The following is an 8,930-nucleotide window of genomic DNA, read 5'->3' as shown; positions in this document are numbered from 1 at the left end:
GTTGGAAAATACTGAGTTAGGTAACAGAACCTAACTGAAGGTTTTCCAACCAGTGTGCCTCCAGCTGTTGCAAAAGTACAACTCCCAGCATGCACGGTCTGTCAGTACATGCTGGGAGTTGTAGTTTTGAAACAGCTGGAGGTTTGCCCCCCATGTGAATGTAAAGGGTACATTCACACGAACAGGTTTACAGTAAATTTCCTGCTTCAAGTTTGGGCTGCGGCAAATTTTTTTCCGCAGCGCAAACTCCTAGCGGGAAATTCACCGTAACCCGCCAGTGTGAATGTATCCTAAAAACATTACACTACACTACCACATAATAAAGGGTAAAACACTACATATACACCCCTTACACTGTCCCCCCCAATAAAAATGTAAAACGTCTTGTACGGCAGGGTTTCCAAAACGGAGCCTCCAGCTGTTGCAAAACAATAACTCCCAGCATTTCTGGACAGCCACTGACTGTCCAGGCATGCTGGGAGTTTAGCAACAGCTGCAGGCACCCTGTTTGGGAATCACTGGTGTAGAATACCCCTGAGTCCACCCCTATGCAATCCCTAATTTAGTCCTCAAATGCGCATGGCGCTCTCTCAATTTGGAGCCCTGTCGTATTTCAAGGAAACAGTTTAGGGCCACATATGGGTGTATCGCCGTACTCGGGAGAAATTGCAATACAAATTTTGGGGGGCTTTTTTTCCTTTTACCGCTTGTGAAAAGGAAAAGTTGGGGGCTACACCAGCCTGTTAGTGTAAAAAAATAAAAAATTTTACACAAACATGCTGGTGTTGCCCCATACTTTTTATTTCCACAAGCGGTAAAAGGGAAAAAAAAGACCCCCAAAATTTGTAACGCAATTTTCTCCTGAGTACGGAAATACCCCAGATGTGGGCGTAAAATGCTCTGCGGATGAACAACAAGGCTCAGGAATGAGAGCGCACCATGTACATTTGAGGCCTAAATTGGTGATTTGCACAGGGGTGGCTGATTTTACAGCGGTTCTGACAAACGCAAAAAAAAAAAATACCCACATGTGACCCCATTTTGGAAACTACACCCCTCACCGAACGTGACAAGGGGTATAGTAAGCCTGAACACCCCACAGGTGTTTGATGAATTTTCATTAAAGTTGGATGGGAAAATGAAAAAAATTATATTTTTTCACTAAAATGCTGGTGTTACCCTAAATTTTTCATTTTCACAAGGGAAAGTAGGAAAAAAGCCCCCCCAAATTTGTAACCCCATCTCTTCCGAGTAAGAACATACCCCATATGTGAATTTAAAGTGCTCTGCGGGCAAACTACAATGCTCAGAAGAGAAGGAGCGCTATTGGGATTTTGTAGAGAAAATTTGTCCGGAATTGAAGGCCACATGTGTTTACAAATCCCCCATATTGCCAGAACAATGGACCCCCGACACATGTGACCCATTTTGGAAACTACACCCCTCACTTAATGTAATAAGGGGTACATTGAGAATGTACGCCCCACAGGTGTCTGACAGATTTTTGGAACAGTGGTCTGTAAAAATGAAAAATAAAATTTTTCATTTGCACAGCCCACTGTTCCAAAGATCTGTGGGGTGTAAATACTCACTGCACCCCTTATTAAATTCTGTGAGGGGTGTAGTTTCCAAAATGGGGTCACATGTGGGGGGGTCCACTGTTCTGGCACCACGGGGGGCTTTGTAAACGCACATGGCCCCTGACTACCATTCCAAACGAATTCTCTTTCCAAAAGCTCAATGGCGCTCCTCCACTTCTGAGTATTGTAGTTCGCCAGCAGAGCATTTTATGTCCTAACATGGGGTATTTCTATACTCAGAAGAAATGGGGTTACAAATTTTGGGGGTCATTTTCTCCTATTACCCCTTGTAAAAATGTAAAATTTAGGAGAAAAACTGCATTTTAGTAAAAAAAAAATGTTTTTCATTTACACATCCAACTTTAACGAAAAGTCGTCAAACACCTGTGGGGTGTTAAGGCTCAGCGGACCCCTTGTTACGTTCCTTGAGGGGTGCAGTTTCCAAACTAGTATGCCATGTGGGTATTTTTTGCTGTTCTGGCACCACAGGGGCTTCCTAAATGCGACATGCCCCCACAAACCATTTCTGCAAAAGTTGCTTTCAAAAAGCCAAATGTGACTCCTTCTCTTCTGAGCATTGTAGTTCGCCCGCAAAGCATTTTACGTCCTAACATGGGGTATTTCCATACTCAGAAGAGATGGGGTTACAAATTTGGGGGGGCATTTTCTCCCATTACCCTTTGTAAAAATGGTAAATTTGGGGGGAAAACTGCACTTTAGTGTGAATTTTTTTTTTCCATTTACACATCCGATTTTAACGAAAAGTTGTCAAACACCTGTGGGGTGTTAAGGCTAACTGGACCCCTCGTTACATGCCTTGAGGGGTGTAGTTCCCAAAATGGTATGCCATGTGGTGTTTTCTGCTGTTCTGGCACCATAGGGGCTTTCTAAATGTGACATGCCCCCCAAAAACCATTTCAGAAAAATTTACTCTCCAAAATCCCATTGTCGCTCCTTCCCTTCTGTGCCCTCTACTGCGCCCGCCGAACACTTGACATACACATATGAGGTATTTCCTTACTTGAGAGAAATTGGGTTACAAATTTTGGGGGCTTTTTCTCCTATTACCACTTGTAAAAATTCTAAAACTGGGTCTACAAGAACATGCGAGTGTAAAAAATGAAGATTTTGAATTTTCTCCTTCACTTTGCTGCTATTCCTGTGAAACACCTAAAGGGTTAACACACTTACTGAATGTCATTTTGAATACTTTGAGGGGTGCAGTTATAATGGGGTCATTTGTGGGGTATTTCTAATGTGAAGGCCCTTCAAATCCACTTCAAAACTGAACTGGTCCCTGAAAAATTCCGATTTTGAAAATTTTGTGAAAAATTTGAAAATTGCTGCTGAACTTTGAAGCCCTCTGATGCCTTCCAAAAGTAAAAACATGTCAACTTTATGATGCAAACATAAAGTAGACATATTGTATATGTGAATCAATGTATAATTTATTTGGAATATCTATTTTCCTTATAAGCAGAGAGCTTCAAAGTTTAAAAAAAATACTAAATTTTCAATTTTTTTCATAAAATTTTGGAATTTTTCACCAAGAAATGATGCAAGTATCGACAATATTTTACCACTAACATAAAGTAGAATATGTCATGAAAAAACTATCTCGGAATCAGAATGAAAGGTAAAAGTATCCCAGAGTTATTAATGCTTGAAGTGACAGTGGTCAGATGTTCAAAAAATGGCCGGGTCCTTAAGGTATATTTGGGCTTGGTCCTTAAGGGGTTGAAGCAATGGCCCTCCAGTTGTTGAACATGGAGACCACTGACAAAAGTAGATGCTTTTAGCATTCCCCATAAGGTCTAAGGCACAGCTACAACAAGAAACAAACCAAAACAAACAGCAACAATACACATAAACTATGTTTATGTTCAGAGGAACCCTTAACCCCTTGAGGATTGGGCAATTTTTAATTTTTGATTTATTTACAATTGATCATTAAGTGATCACTAAGACCCTAAATTTACCACCCACTAAATAATATCTAAAACATTACTTTTATTTCTCGCCATAAACGTTAAAATTTAAAGTGGATTCGTCTCCAGTAGGAATTATGATCAATGCATGATACTACATGCTATTATATATATGCATTGCTGTGGCTGCAGTCCACATACAATGTTGCTGGGACAACCACATTATATTAAAAAGTGTCACACACTAAGCCCCCCCCCTAGACCCCCCCCCCCCCCCCCCGACGTTTCACCACAACCAGTGGCTTTATCAGTGGCTTGACCCCATAGCCCTTGATAAAGCCACTGGTTGTGGTGAAACGTGGGGGGGGGGGGTAGTGTGTGACAGTTTTTAATATAAAGTGGTTGTCCCAGCAACATTGTATGTGGACTGCAGCCACAGCAATGCATATATATAATAGCATGTAGTGTCATGCATTGATCATAATTCCTAGTGTAGACGAATCCACTTTAAATTTTAATGTTTATGGCGAGAAATAAAAGTTATATTTTAGATATTATTTAGTGGGTGGTAAATTTATGGTCTTAGTGATCACTTAGTGATCAATTGTAAATAAATTGAGGATAATAACCCTCCACCCATAGGTCCGTTTATTTTTTTTTTTTTTTTCATTTTTGCACTTTCAATTTTTCTTTCCCCTCTTCTAAAAATCATAACGCTTTAAATTTTCCACCCATAGACTCATATGATGGCTTGTTTTTTGCGCCACCATTTTTACTTTGTAATACCGTCAATCATTTCACCACCAAATCTACGGCAAAACCAGAAGAAAAATATTTGCGAGGCAAAATTGAAAAAAAGAAACAAACGCCATTTTGTAACTTTTGGGGGCTTCCAATTCTACGCAGTGCCCTTTTTCTGTATATTTATTCTGTAGGTTCACATGATTAAAATGATACCCAACTTATATAGGTTTGATTTTGTTTTACTTGTGTGGTGACCGACGGTGATGGTGGGACCGCGGGGTGTAGCGGTGTAGGTGGATGGGTCAAGATGGTATTAACCCCAGGGGCAAGGTGTTATTAACCCCTAATGTTCGTGATGCCAGAGTGGTTTTTGGGTATCGGGAACCACCCAAATGGTATTTCCGCTATGCCATTGGCTAGGCAGTAAAATGAGAGTCCACAACCAGGTTATGGTTTAACGGAGGCTTTACTGAGGTCAGACAGGTGTTATAGTCTTTACAGCTGGGACATTACACTTGTTTTAAAAAATTATACCTTTTTGTACGAAAATTTGAATGTTTAAAAATTTCCTCTTCTGACACCTTTAACTTTTTTATTTTTCCATATACGGAGCTGTATGAGGGCTCATTGTTTGCACCGTGATCTGAAGTTTTAATCGGTACTATTTTTTTTTATGGGACTTTTTGATTGCTATACAAAGTGACCAGAAATATGCAATTTTGGACTTTGGATTTTTTTTATGTATAAGCCATTGACTGTGCAATTAAAGTAATGTTGCATTTTTATAGTTCGGACATTTATGCACGCGCCGATACCACATATGTTTATGTTTATTTTCGTTTACATATTTTTTTAACTCCTTAAGGACCACAAGTTTTTTAGTTTTTGCTCTTTTTTTCGTCACCTGTTAAAAATAATAACGCTTTAAATTTTCCATGTAGAGAGCCATGTGAGGGCTTGTTTTTTTGCGCCACCAATTTTACTTTGTAATTACATTAATAATTCCACCACAAAATCTATGGCGAAACCAAAAAAAAAATATTTGTGGGGCTAAAATGAAAAAAAAAACTAAAAACTGCACTTTTGTAACTTTTGGGGGCTTCCGTTTCTATGCAGTGCACTTTTCTTAAAAATGACACCTTTTGTTTATTCTGTAGGTCCATACGATTAAAATGATACCCAACTTATATAGGTTTGATTTTGTTGTATGAAAATTAGTAGGTTAAAAATTTCCTCTTCTGACTCCTATAACTTTTAATTTTTCCGTATACGGGAATGTGTGAGGACTCATTTTTTGCACCATGATCTGAAGTTTTCATTGGTATCATTTATGTTTTGATGGGACTTTTTGATCATTTTTAATAAAATTGTTCAGGGTATGTAAAGGGACCAAAAATACGCAATTGTGGACTTTGGAATTTTTTTATGTGTACGCCATTGACCATGCGGTTTCATTAACCTTATATTTTTTATAGTTTAGACATTTACGAATGCGGCGATACCACAAATGTTTATTATGTTTATATATTTTTTATATCGAATTTGGGAAAAGTGGGTGATTTAAACTTCTAATAAGGAAGGGGTTATTGTGTGTGTTTTTAAACTGGTTTTTTTTTTTACACTTTTTGTCCCATTAGGAGACTCTTATGAGGAATCATTTGATTCCTCATACAGATCAATGGGGTTCCATAGAACCCCATCGATTTGTGTGTTCTGCGCTCGATCCTGATCCTGCCAGGCTTTATCATTCACAGCACAGCAGCCGCCATGGAAGGAGAGCTAAGCAGTCCGCCTACCTCAGAAGTGGATCTAAAGGGTTAATAGCTGGCCGTGGCAATTAACTAAAGGGTTAATAGTTGGCCGTGGTGATTGCCGCATGTCAGCTAATAACGCCAGCCCTCAGCTACAAGAATCAGCTGAGGGCTGGCAGGTATGGCACTGGCTCAAGTCGGGATCCCGCGCCATACCTGCTTAGCGGCACATGTATGTGTATACACGTCCATGGTCATTAAGAGGTTAAATGGGAAAAGGGAGGTGATTCAAACGTTTGTTAGGGAAGGGGTTCATTCACATTTATTAACTTTTATTTTTACATTATTTTAGTCCTCATAGGGGACTAAAACATGCAGGTAAGGGCCCTCCTGCCATTCTCTCAGCTGTTCGGGACACTGCAGTTTTACCGCGGTGGTCCCAAACAGCTCCGCTGAGCTGTCAGGACTGTATTTTCTTTATTTTAGACACTGCGATCAACTTTGATCGTGGGGTCTAATAGGTTAATGCCAGGCGTCACCACAATTGGTGATGTCCGGTATTAGCATTAGCTCGTGACCCCGTGCCATAGAAGAATATTATATAGAGTATAGACTTGGCAGCACAAGAAACCATGAAGTTATACTACAGCCTACAACATAGCATCACAATTTCTGTGTACTAGCTCACAGTGATAGACTCAGGAGGGTTCTAATGCAAAATCGGTAAATGAGTCCCTTGCCTTCGATCAGCTGAGTCTATTCACTTTACATATGGATAACAATTCACCAATTATTGTAAGCCATGAAACTCACTAGCTTAGACCCTTATATACAAGATAATATATAGACAGGGCCACCATCAGGTGGGCACTGCCGGTACTGTCATAAGGGGCCCGGCTGAACGTGCCGTGCGTAGAACGCTCTGACCACTGCTCCTCCAGTCTGGGGCCCACTGCTCTGATCCATAGGCCCCGGACCGGAGGAGCTCAAAAGGGGGCTCAAAAGGGGCCTATCATTACCTCTGGGACAAAAAGGGGGCCTATCATTGCCTGTGGGGTCATAGAGGGGGCCTATCATTACACATAGGGGCACAAAGGGGGTCTACAACTATATATATTGGACGCACGTGGGACCTACAATTATCTATGGAGCACAGGGGGCCTACAACTATTTGTGGGGGCACATAATGGGCCTATAACTAAACATGGTGCAAAGATGGGTGAACAACTAAATATGGGGCACAGAGGGTGTGTACAGCTATATATGGGGGCACAGAGGGGGTCTACAACTATATAGAAGAGGAAATTGTGCAGGAGAAAGGATCCTAAAATGTTTGTCTGGTTGCTCTGGCAGGTTCTGTGGAGACGGGCCTTGGGTAGGAGAAGTCTTCATGATGCCCCGGACTGGATAGTGAAAAAAGAAAAAAAGGAAACGTGAACGACTCCGATCAGAGAAGAAGTCCCCTGTGAGTATCTAAATGTGCTTGTAACCAATATACTGGCCCTCCTTTACTATTGCAAACCCAACATGTTATGTCGGGTCGTGCAGAATTTTCGGGCGCATTGCGCCTGAAATTCTGTCTGCGCCAGAATTTGCGCCTGAAATTGCGCCTGAAATGAAAAAGCCCAACTAACTCTCCATTTTGCTAAGAAAACCCGGAAAAGGGGCGTGTCCATCGTGGAAAGGGGGTGTGGTCACAGAAAAGGGGCGTGTTCCCTACATTTTCACAAAATCCCAACATATTTACTAAGGTTTCCACAGAAAATGTGGTGGATTTCAGATCAGAGCATGAGTAAAAAAAGCAAAGAGTAGGGAAAGTGGAAAATTGTGGGAAACCTTAGTAAATACCGTGGAAAATAAATTGTAGGGATTAAAACCCACAAAGAAACCTACACAACACTCTTAGTAAATCAGGGCCACTGTCTGCAGAGTGATTTCTGGTATCTACCTCCGTATTGTCAGTGGGGGAGATTTATCAAAACTTGTTCAGAGGAAAAGTGGTGCAGTTGCCCATAGCAGCCAATCAGATCGCTTCTTTCATGTTTCAGAGACTTTCTTAAAAATTAAAGAAGTGATCTGATTTGTTGCTATGGGCAACTGCTATATTTTTTCTCTGCACAGGTTTTTATAAATCCCCCCCCCCCCCCCCCCCCCCCGGTATGTGTAAATACTCACAAATTTTTAGGGCAGTTTCACAGCATTCAGAATAGGGTATGTTACGTTATAGCAGAATGTGGCGCAGTAAAATTACTTTACAGCACAGTGTATTACTGCACTACAATCCATTATAAAGTAATTAGAAATATATCATTAGGAAAAAAAGGTGGGTTGGGGGTGGCCCTGGGGGCTGACTATGGGGCAAGACACGGGGGGGTGGCCTTAACCCCTTAATGACCACAGATGTAAATGTATGTCCTGGTTTGGCGGTACTTCCCGCACCAGTACGTACATTTACGTCCTATGTATGACTGCGAGCATCAGAACGGTGCTCGCGTCATACTCGGCAGGTTCCGGCTGCTAGCAGCAGCCGGGACCCGCCGGGAATGGCCGGCATCTGCGATCGCACAGATCACGGCATCTGTGGCAGTGCAGTAGTTTAAATGGATGATCGGATCACCCGCAGCCCTGCCGTGGCGATCCGATCATCCAGCATGGCGGCCGGAGGTCCCCTCACCTGGCTCCGGTTTTCTGCTCTGGTCTGAGATCGAGCAGACCAGAGCAGGAGATCGCCGATAATACTGATCAGTGCTGTGTCCTATGCATAGCACTGAACAGTATTAGCAATCAAAGGATTGCTATAGATAGTCCCCTATAGGGACATAAAAAGTGTAAAATAAAAAAGTTGAAAAATGTAAAAATAAAAAGTAAAAAAAAAGTGAAAAATCCCCTCCCCAATAAAAATAGTTTTTCCCATTTTACCCCAAAAA

General features: G+C 41.4%; 1 protein-coding gene across 1 annotated transcript in view; it reads left to right on the top strand.

Moving 5' to 3' along the window:
- The first annotated feature begins 7,450 nt into the window (after window positions 1-7,450).
- Window positions 7,451-8,930, top strand: part of LOC130290409 (cytochrome P450 2C8-like) — a 77,135-nt gene continuing 75,655 nt past the window's right edge. The window contains exon 1 of the mRNA XM_056538022.1: window positions 7,451-7,468. The gene's annotated coding sequence lies outside the window, so the exon portion shown is untranslated. The remainder of the gene's footprint in view (window positions 7,469-8,930) is intronic.

The sequence above is a fragment of the Hyla sarda genome, chromosome 9 (assembly GCF_029499605.1).
Source record: "Hyla sarda isolate aHylSar1 chromosome 9, aHylSar1.hap1, whole genome shotgun sequence".
NCBI lineage: Eukaryota > Metazoa > Chordata > Amphibia > Anura > Hylidae > Hyla > Hyla sarda.
Note: the sequence above shows the minus strand (reverse complement) of the source record. Positions and strands in the feature narration are given on the sequence as shown.